This window comes from Aythya ferina, assembly GCF_964211825.1.
Source record: "Aythya ferina genome assembly, chromosome: 4".
Taxonomy (NCBI): Eukaryota; Metazoa; Chordata; class Aves; order Anseriformes; family Anatidae; genus Aythya; species Aythya ferina.
In genome coordinates this window covers 58441625-58451796 of record NC_140300.1, presented here as the reverse complement: position 1 = coordinate 58451796, position 10172 = coordinate 58441625, and positions in this window count along the sequence as shown.

Here is a 10172-nt window from a genome sequence, read left to right as displayed (position 1 = left end):
AAATGGTTCTCAGGCATTGGAATGGGCTGCCCAGGGAAGTGGTTGAGTCACCGTCCCTGGAGGTCTTTAAAAGACATTTAGATGTAGAGCTTAGTGATATGGTTTAGTGGAGGACTTGTTAGTGTTAGGTCATAGGTTGGACTAGGTGATCTTGGAGGTCTCTTCCAACCTAGATGATTATGCGATCTTAGTGACTTGCTTTTTGATACTGACAAGACTGAAACCCTGATCAACCCTTCGTAATTTATGCTCTCTGCATCCATTAGGAGGGGCCAATTCAGGAACATCCACCAGAGAGCTCAGCCAGCCAGAGATTTCTGATGCTGCCCCCAGACTCTGTATCTCTTCTCCCCTGGGTTTCCTCTGACAGAGTTGCTTTCTGTTTGCTGTTGTCCAGGAGTTCAAGAGAAGGAGAGAGATGACATTTCAGTGTCTCTGTGAACACTGAGCTGGGCCCAGACTGATCTTTGTTCATCTCTAGTATGTCACCACACTTTCTTGAAAGAATTTTGGTAGGGAGCAGACAAGAAGATAGAATTTTCTGGGGAATTCTCATCCTGGACTATGTATGTAGAGAATGAACTGCTTCCTACTTCATGAGGTCCTTCTTTAAGGGGAGAGACATACTCATGCAGTGTGCAACTCTGGTGGTTTTACTCAGCTGGGCAACAGAGCTCCACCCGAACTGGTCTCTCACTCCCCATCCTCAAATGAAAAGGGGGAGAAAATAGAAGAAAAAGGCTCAAGGGTTGAGCTGAGGACAGGGAGATCACCCAACAATTATAATTACAGGCAAAACAGACTCAGCATAGGGGGATTCATGTAATTTATTACCTATACTAACAAGCTAGAGCAGTGAGAAACTAAAAGCAAACTAAAAGCACCTTCTCCCTCTACATCTCCCCCCCCACACACACACACATACATTCACCCTCTCTATGTCCTCCATGTGAGCAGTACTGGGGAACAGGGTTTGGGGGCTGCAGTCAGTCCTTCATGCTTCATCTCTGCTGCTCATTCACTGTCACTCTCTGCTCCTGCTCCAACATGGGGTCCCTCCCACAGGATGTCACCCTTCCTGAACTGACCCTGGGTGGGCTTCCCACAGGCAGCAGCTCTTCAGGAACTGCTCCGTAGCACAGGGTCCATCCGTCAGGAGCAAATTGCTCCAACATGGATCCCCCATGGGCATCAGCTCCCCCCAGACCCCCTGCTCCTGTGTGGGCTCCTCACCACAGGCTGCAGCTCTGGCCCAGGTCCTGCTCCTGCAGGGGTTTCTCCATGGGCTGCAGCCTCCTCCAGGCAACATCCACCTGCTCCACTAGGGGATCCTCCATGGGCTGCAGCATGGAGATCTGCTCCATGTAGGACCCATGGGCTGCAGAGGGACAGCCTGCTCCACCAGGGGCTTCTCCACAGGCCACAGGGGAACTTCTGCTCTGTGCCTGGAGCACCTCCTCCCCCTCCTTCTCCACTGATCTTTGTGTATACAGGGCTGTTTATCACTCCACACTCTTCCAGTTGCTGTTGTCCAGCAGTATTGTTTCCCTTTCTTAAATCTGCTCTTTACAGAGGCAACAACAACATTGCTTATTGACTTGGCTCTGGCCAGTAGTGGGTCCCTTTGGAGCTAGATGTATCTTTTATCTAACATGGGGCTGCTTCTGGATTTTTCTCACAGAGGCCACCACTGCAGCCCCCCACTACCAAAACCTTGCCATGTAAACCCAATATAGCCGCAGGGAGCACCCAAGGTTAGATTCTTGCTCTAAGCTGCTCTCAGGAGCACCCAGATCTCCAGTGACTACTGAGAGAGCATCTGATACTACAGTACTGGCACTAAAGCATCCTCTTTCTTCATCATACCCTTCTTCATCATGTCTACTGCATGGGTCTGGTTGTGGGGCCTGCAGAAGTGTCATGATCGTGTTGCAGTAGAAAGAAAATAATGAAGTATGTGTGTAGGTGTGCACACACTCATACACAAGCATGCATATGGTACAAACATAGTGTTTGATCCTAATCAATGTGTCTGTTTTTAGAATTCAAAAAATTGATTTACTGATTTTTACTACAATCCATGACAGGAAAAAATATTTAAAATTTCAAAAATGCCAGTTCATTAGAAATAAATATTTCCTGTTGAGCTCCAGATTTTCTTCTTTTCCCTTTCTTTCCTTAATTGTCACTTCTGCACTGGTCTCACAAAAAATTACCATGATTTGTAGTTAATGTTTGTCTGATCATCTCTTTGAGCTCTTGTAGGGATGTTATGAAATAGAAGCATAACTAGTGATGGTTCTTGCTGATTCCTCCTTAACAGTGTTGGAACCTAAACCCACTGTTACAAATAAATAAATAAATAAAAATTTCCTAGTAAACCTCAGCAGTGTGTTGTGCTGGACTCCTTATGTGACTGAAATTTCCAAGTTCTCGACTAATCCAGCTCAACAGTCTAACAAAACTCTCATTTAGAGAAGAAAGTGATTTACCAAAAGAAAAAGTGCTTTATTTATTTATTTTAGCATATGCACATGAGTATCTCTCTCTCCTTAAAGAACAATATCATGCAGTAGGAACTGGACAACACTCGATATATACAGACCAGGATGAATATTTTTTACATGATGTTCATATTCAGAATAAGGATCATTTTTATGGGAAAAAAAATCAACTATATTTTTAGAAGTAAAGTTTTGATTTACTGTTAGAGATGAAAACAAACAAACAATAATCCATATAACAACTCAGCTTCATTCTAACAGACATTTTTCTTACTGAAATATATTGTATAAAGTCTGTGGCCCCACAGCATCCACACACATGAAGGTAAGTTTTCATTTTTCTGCAAGGAGACTCCATAATCCAGATCTAATGAGCAGGAATGGTCTTTAAAATACATATATACTGTGCTCAGTTCTAGCATATATATATATAAGAGACAATATATGTATATATGTATATATATCACACATATATGCAGTATGACAAACACAGAACTGCAGAGTTCAGCAAAGTATGTCTCTGTCCCGACATTCCCTTCTTTTTCCCCTATAGCTATTACTTTTTTTTTTTTTTTTTTTTTTTTTTTTTTTTTTTTTTTCCAGAATTTGGCTGCTAAAAATTATAAAATATTTTATAAACCAAGAATGTTCCAGAATCAGAGTGAAATTCTTGTAGGATAAAGATGACACAGCACCTCATGCATAACAGCATCTTTGATTTTATCACTTGGAGAGTGGATAGATATGGGAGAAGAGAATCACTGAGAGATACACAGGACATCCCCTCTTTCACAAGCCAAATTGTTAATGTTCTCAGTCATAACTTTCATTTTTCTCTACAGGAAACGGAAAACAGTGTTTCATGAATACTCGATTGCAGCAAAGTGATTTTTCTAAACATTTCCAGCACCAAAAATGATTGATACATTTTTTCCCCCAACTCTGAATTCAATAAATAAACAAAATAACCACCATTCAATAAAGGAAAAATATTCACCAAGATGAGATGTTTGCAGCAATTTATTTCACACTTCAGTCACCAAGCAACTGCTTACTTCAGATATTTGGATCAGAACTTGCATTGTTTGGCACCAAAATGCAGTCTGCTAACCAGAAGGTGAGATATCTATCTCCATAAGCTGAATTGATCAAGAAAACTGCGCTGTATGAGGTAGTCTGACATGAGTATACTAAAGTAAAGGGTAGTGGTCTACATTCATCCATCACATAAAAGTCAACCTTTGTGAGACAGGCTCAGTGATTGAAAAAAGACCTTTTTTATGCCTTACAAAGTTTTCATTTAGACTTTATAGCTTTTACTTCTCCCCTTCTCTGTGTCAACTAATCTTCTCTTCCATGGCAGATAAATCACTGAAGAACACTCCCATTCACTAAATCATGAATGGGAAGCTACCCACAGATACCCTGAATTTCATGACTTATATCCAGTGGAATACCCTGTACTTAATTAGATTGATATAAATTCCCTTTTATTTCTATTTCTATTTCTATTTCTATTTCTATTTCTATTTCTATTTCTATTTCTATTTCTATTTCTATTTCTATTTCTATTTCTATTTCTATTTCTATTTCTATTTCTATTTCTATTTCTAATTTATGTTTTTTTTTTTTTTTATTATTATTTTTATCACCTTTTAAAGACATATGTACTATCTTTAGTTTCCCCAAGAAGTAAACAACAACAACAACAAAATTAATCACATACCTGAACTAAGGTCTGTAAAAGCAGATACCATCTTCTCTTTTACCAGAGAAGTTAGAAAGGCAAGGTTTGATGACCCTATGGAATAAGTATTAAACTTAAAATATTACAAATATCCTGAAAATAGGACTATATTATTAGAAGTGATCTTTGAATGAATAGATCACTCCAGTCAAGTTATCATTAATCATATTGATTGCATGTAGCCTCTGCAAGGCTGAATAAACTGAAAGGGAGATGAGCAGCATCAATGTTGCACAAGTAGTATAAAGTAATTCCACTCCATTTTGTTTGTTCTGTGGTATCATATTCTCTTCCTCCACAAATACATGGCAAGAATAACAGAGGAAAATCTAGAAATTAGGCACATGAGCTCGGGTAAGAGATATGCAAACTTGTCAGTCATATTTCTTATGTGAAGAACTCCTGTGTCTGGGCATTTTTAACGTCAGGGTTCAAGAACAGGCATCATAAAAATCACAAGGAGAATCATCATTTGAAATGAAAGATTGGGGATAAAATAAAAAGCCACTTCATGCTTTATTTGATTGAAAATTATTTTCACAATTATAATATAGCATAAGTCTTCATATATGCACGGTGCTACCATTGAGCAGAAAGTAAAAAATCACTTGTGATTGTTTGGTATTTTAATACTTGATTCAAGTTAATGTTATGTTGAATTCATATTTGTTTGTTTATTTATTTATTTATTTTTATTTTTTTTACTTTGTGAGTTCTTTGAAGGAAGCAAAATATGACCAAAATATAACTGCACTAAATTTTAAAAGGTAAAATAATAAGGGTCTCATTTCAGTCAGTGATTATATTTAAATTTATTCATCCTTCAAAAAACATATGCATCCTTTAAAGATGTTGTTATATATGGAGTGGTAATTCGTGTCGAGAAAATAGTTCATACTAATAAAGAAGGGGGAGATATGGGAGTGTGGCCATGGGGGTCGGAAAGCCCCAAGGTTAATGACAACATTAGACTCTTAACGATGAGGCCATCAGGAATGTAAAAGAGTTTAGAGGGAACAAAGAAGGGTGATTCAGGAGACTCCATGCAGTCTTGGGTTGCTTGTTCTCCAGCCATGGAGAACATTCCAGGCATGGAAGTTTCTGGGTGTTTGCTGTTGTTGTTACATGCAAAATTGTTTGACCAATGAAAAGTTGTTTTGAAAAGAACTGCTGTGGGGAGAAGGGTGTAAGAGGGGAGACTGCCCTCAAGATAAAAAAAAAAAAAAAAAAAAAAAGGCAACACGATGTACTGTAGTTATGTCGTCAATGGGGAGGCAGAAAGAAGGAATGAAGACGAACAGGCTAGCGGAACAGAGACCAGGACAGGAACAGGCACATTGATTGACTCATGAAGATGGGTTCGGCCAAATTCAGCAAACCGCTCAGAGAAGCTCGTACAGAAAATTGCTGGAAATGGGCGCACCGGAGCTGGGAAGAAGCTCAAGGTGAGAGAAGCGGAGCTGCGCACACAACTCCCCCTTGCTGGTAAGCAGCTGCACATTATAGGGAATCATACGTCCTTAGAAACAAAGATTGTCCTGGTAACCTTACAGCTTATTCTCTTTATTAACAATCGGACAGTTTATGATCCTGAAATATGGGACCAAATTGAGGTCAAGGTGTAGGACTCTGCAACTAAAAACGAGAAGGTTGCAGTGGAATTGCTCGGCACATGGCGAGCAATATCTGAGGCCTTAAAGAGACAAGTGGGACCACAATCACAAACGCGTGGTTTACCAGACAGCGAGGGAGCTGTGGGCTCCTTTACTGATCCGACTGCTACGCCATGGGCCCCTCTGCTGCTACAGCCATCGAAGGCTTTTGCTGTTATGCCCCCTGCTGACCTGGACATGCCTTTTGACCCAGGCCCTATTGGCCTTGAACTATCATTAAGAGTCTTGAACCACGGGGCTTTCGGACCCCCATGGCCACACTCCCACATTTCTTCCTTCTTTATTAATATCAACCATTTTCTCGACACGAATTATCACTCCATATATAACATACCTTTCCTGATTGTACGTATGTATAGGCATACTCAGTTTACTATGTAAAAGCAATGTTCTGTATAGTTAGAATGTTTGATGTTCATGTGTGCGTATTGGTAGAACGTAGACTCCCCACACAACCTGCGCTGTTTACTTGCCTTTTATACCTTTTATAAATATTTCTTTTATAAATATTACTAAATACAGATTGAGTAGAGACTTCAACTAAATACTTCATTATGTCTTGGTATAAAGAATGATAAGGAATGTCATAAATGTTGCAGCTGTTTTTTTCTTAAAAAGCTTCTTAGGATTGAAATTCTGGCTTTTGGATGCAATCGGTAAACAACAATGATTTCAAATGCAAAATTTTACATCTTAGACTAAAATAAGCTTTTTATGGTCTTGCTTCACAAGCATATTTCTATTGTTAAAATAGAAGTATGGAAACCTGGAAGTATGGAGTCCTGGTGCCCCCAGGGCTCGGTGCTGGGGCCGGTCCTCTTTAATATCTTCATTGATGATCTGGACGAGGGCATCGAGTGCACCCTCAGTAAGTTCGCAGATGACACCAAGTTAGGTGCGTGTGTCGATCTGCTTGAGGGTAGGAAAGCTCTGCAGGAGGATCTGGATAGGCTGGACCAATGGGCAGAGGCCAACTGCATGAAGTTCAACAAAGCCAAGTGCCAGGTCCTCCACCTGGGGTGCAGTAACCCCAAGCAGAGCTACAGGCTGGGAGATGAGTGGTTGGAAAGCTGCCAGGCAGAGAAGGACCTGGGAGTGATGGTTGATAGTCGGTTGAATATGAGCCAGCAGTGTGCTCAGGTGGCCAAGAAGGCCAACGGCATCCTGGCTTGTATCAGAAGCAGTGTGACCAGCAGGGCTAGGGAGGTGATCGTCCCCCTGTACTCAGCTCTGGTGAGGCCGCACCTCGAGTACTGTGTTCAGTTTTGGGCCCCTCGCTACAAGAAGGACATCGAGGTGCTTGAGCAGGTCCAGAGAAGGGCGACAAAGCTGGTGAGGGGCCTGGAGAACAAGTCCTACGAGGAGCGGCTGAGGGAGCTGGGCTTGTTCAGCCTGGAGAAAAGGAGGCTCAGGGGTGACCTTATCGCTCTCTACAGGTACCTCAAAGGAGGCTGTAGCGAGGTGGGGGTTGGTCTGTTCTCCCACGTGCCTGGTGACAGGACGAAGGGGAATGGGCTAAAGTTGCGCCAGGGGAGTTTTAGGTTAGATGTTAGGAAGAACTTCTTCACTGAAAGGGTTGTTAGGCATTGGAACAGGCTGCCTAGGGAAGTGGTGGAGTCACCATCCCTGGAAGTCTTCAAAAGACGTTTAGATGTAGAACTTAGGGATATGGTTTAGTGGGGACTGCTAGCGTTAGGTTAGAGGTTGGACTCGATGATCTTGAGGTCTCTTCCAACCTAGAAATTCTGTGATTCCATGATTCTGTGATTCTGTGAAACTTTACATTGAAATATGTATAAGGAACGTCATGATTAATGATAAATTACATCATGGTGAGAGGCCATTGACCAGGGAATAATTTGTATATGCATATTCTAAGCTATGAAATACCACTTGTATTTTTCACAGGGACAAAAGAAGAAATACTGATCTAACAGAGAAATCTTCTTAAATCTACTTACTTGTACCCATTTCTTTTCAGCAATCCAAAAGAATTACTTAATAAAAAGGTTGTTTTGCCCTTTACAAATATCACTGCTCTATGGCTACAGTTCAGTACCATATCAAGTCCAAGTTGTTTTATTTCCACAGAATAAGAATTTTGGATTTATTTCAGAAGTTACAACTCTTACCCATGAGATATTTTTGAACACAACCAAGAACGACAAGAAAAAAAATGATTAAAAAAAAAAAAAGGAATAATTTTGAGTACTTATGAATGCTTGCTTTCAATATTTTGAACTACTGAGCCTGACAATATTATTAGTCAGATTCAACAGGGAAATTTTTATCTTGATGAGATTTACCCTATATTTGAATTTGACCTGAAGCCTTTTTCTAAATTGTAGGCTTTATACAGAACTGACTTACATCCGTTTGTGTTTTTGCAAACCATTATTCATGTTGGCTCAATGAACAGTTTCATAGACATACTCATATCCACAGGTTTCTTATGCAAATTACTGACAGTGTGAACATCCACTGAATAGTCAAAACTCAAGGTGTAAGAACAGCTGCCTAATTCACCTTGTAGTGCTTTTCCCTGACAAATTCATCAAATCTTTACAATGAGGAATAAATAAATGCATGTGAGGAAAAAATAAAAATAATAATAATAAAAAAAATTACTAAATCCTTCAGGGAATAAAATATAACATTTGTATAAGACGAGTGAATGTGTGTGTGTATACATATTTAGGACACTTAAAATCTTTCCAGTTCCTCTGTACGTTGTATTGGCCTGTGTTTAGGCCTTAGGGATAAATTCTGAAGTCTATAAATTAGGTTTATTGACAAGCTTGAAAATTTACCTTTCTTGTTTCTGCCATTCCATTTCCACTCATAGTCTGTAGTTATTCAGAAATGGAGTAATGAGGGGAGCAGGGGATGTTTGAAGAATTGCAGTGAGAATTAACTTCTCCAACCCTATTTTGCACGTGAATACATACATTCTGCATGGGAAAAAAAGGCAAAGCTGTCTCTAAAACCCTTTACATTAATGTAGGTATATCAAATTCATACAGAAATAAGAATGCAAATATGAAAACAATTACATTAACATTTTCTGTATCATTTGTCTAGCATGAGACTAAATTTATAACCAAATAATATGCAATCACATCAATCAAAAGCTTCTTTAAACAGAGGAGCTTTGTGTTATGCCCTGAAGGGAAACTAAGATTCACAGTCTCTCAACTGAACACAGCCTGTGCTTACATCTTAAATGTGCAAATCTGGGGATCTTTACCTCAAGCTCCTCTACTGAATTAATTGTAAAGGGAGAAGAGAGGACACATTTATGCAACACTATACAGATTAGCATTTAAACATGCCCTTAACACGGAGCAGGCCTAGGGCAGTTCTGCCATTGTGAAAGCAACCCTCTTCACTCACAATGTCCTTATCCATTCAAAGAACATAAATACCAGTGGAAAGCTCCTAATATGTGTTCTTTTAAATGCTAAAATCAACATCAGCATGTGACTCAGCTACAATACTGTAAAATGATGTGCAGTTATACAGAAACACCATGTTACCTGGGGAGGACTTTACTTCTCTGTGAAATATTATGAAAAGGAGGCACTAACTAGGCACAGAAATATGATCGTGCCCTTTCTTTCCTACTCTGCTTTTCAATGGCATTTGCTAGAGAAAGGTTGTTTTCTGCTGTCTTGTCTTGAGCAACACCAATTACAATTCAGCTGGTGGTGTTCCATGAACATTAAAAATGCCAGATCATACTGGTAATGAGACTGCTCAATTCAAGTGCCCTTATCTTTGTTTCGTCTCTGATTTTTACAACCAAGAAACAGTGAAATCTGGCCTTTCAAATACCTTTTCTGTATTCATCCTATGAAACAGTACTGCCCAGATCTAGTGAAGTGTAGCCTGCTACACTGAAGTACATGACTCAAATTTTACTTCGATTTTTTTTTTTTAACAGAGCAGTTCGATGTTGATTCACTTTGTTGTGCCCTCAGTAAGTTATGAAATTTTTGTAAATGAATTTTTTCACACAGTTCCATTGCTGTCCCATTTCTTTCATTCCTAAATTGCAAGAAGGGGTCCTAGGGAGAGAGATTTTTGGACTACTGCTGCTTGATTTTTCTCTTAACACATGAGCATTCCATTTTCCTATAAATGCAAAACACTGTCATGCATTAAAATGTTATTTCAAGCCCTGTCCTGGTTACAGCTGGGACAGATTTAATTTTCTTCCCATTAGATGGTATGGTGATGTGTTTTGGA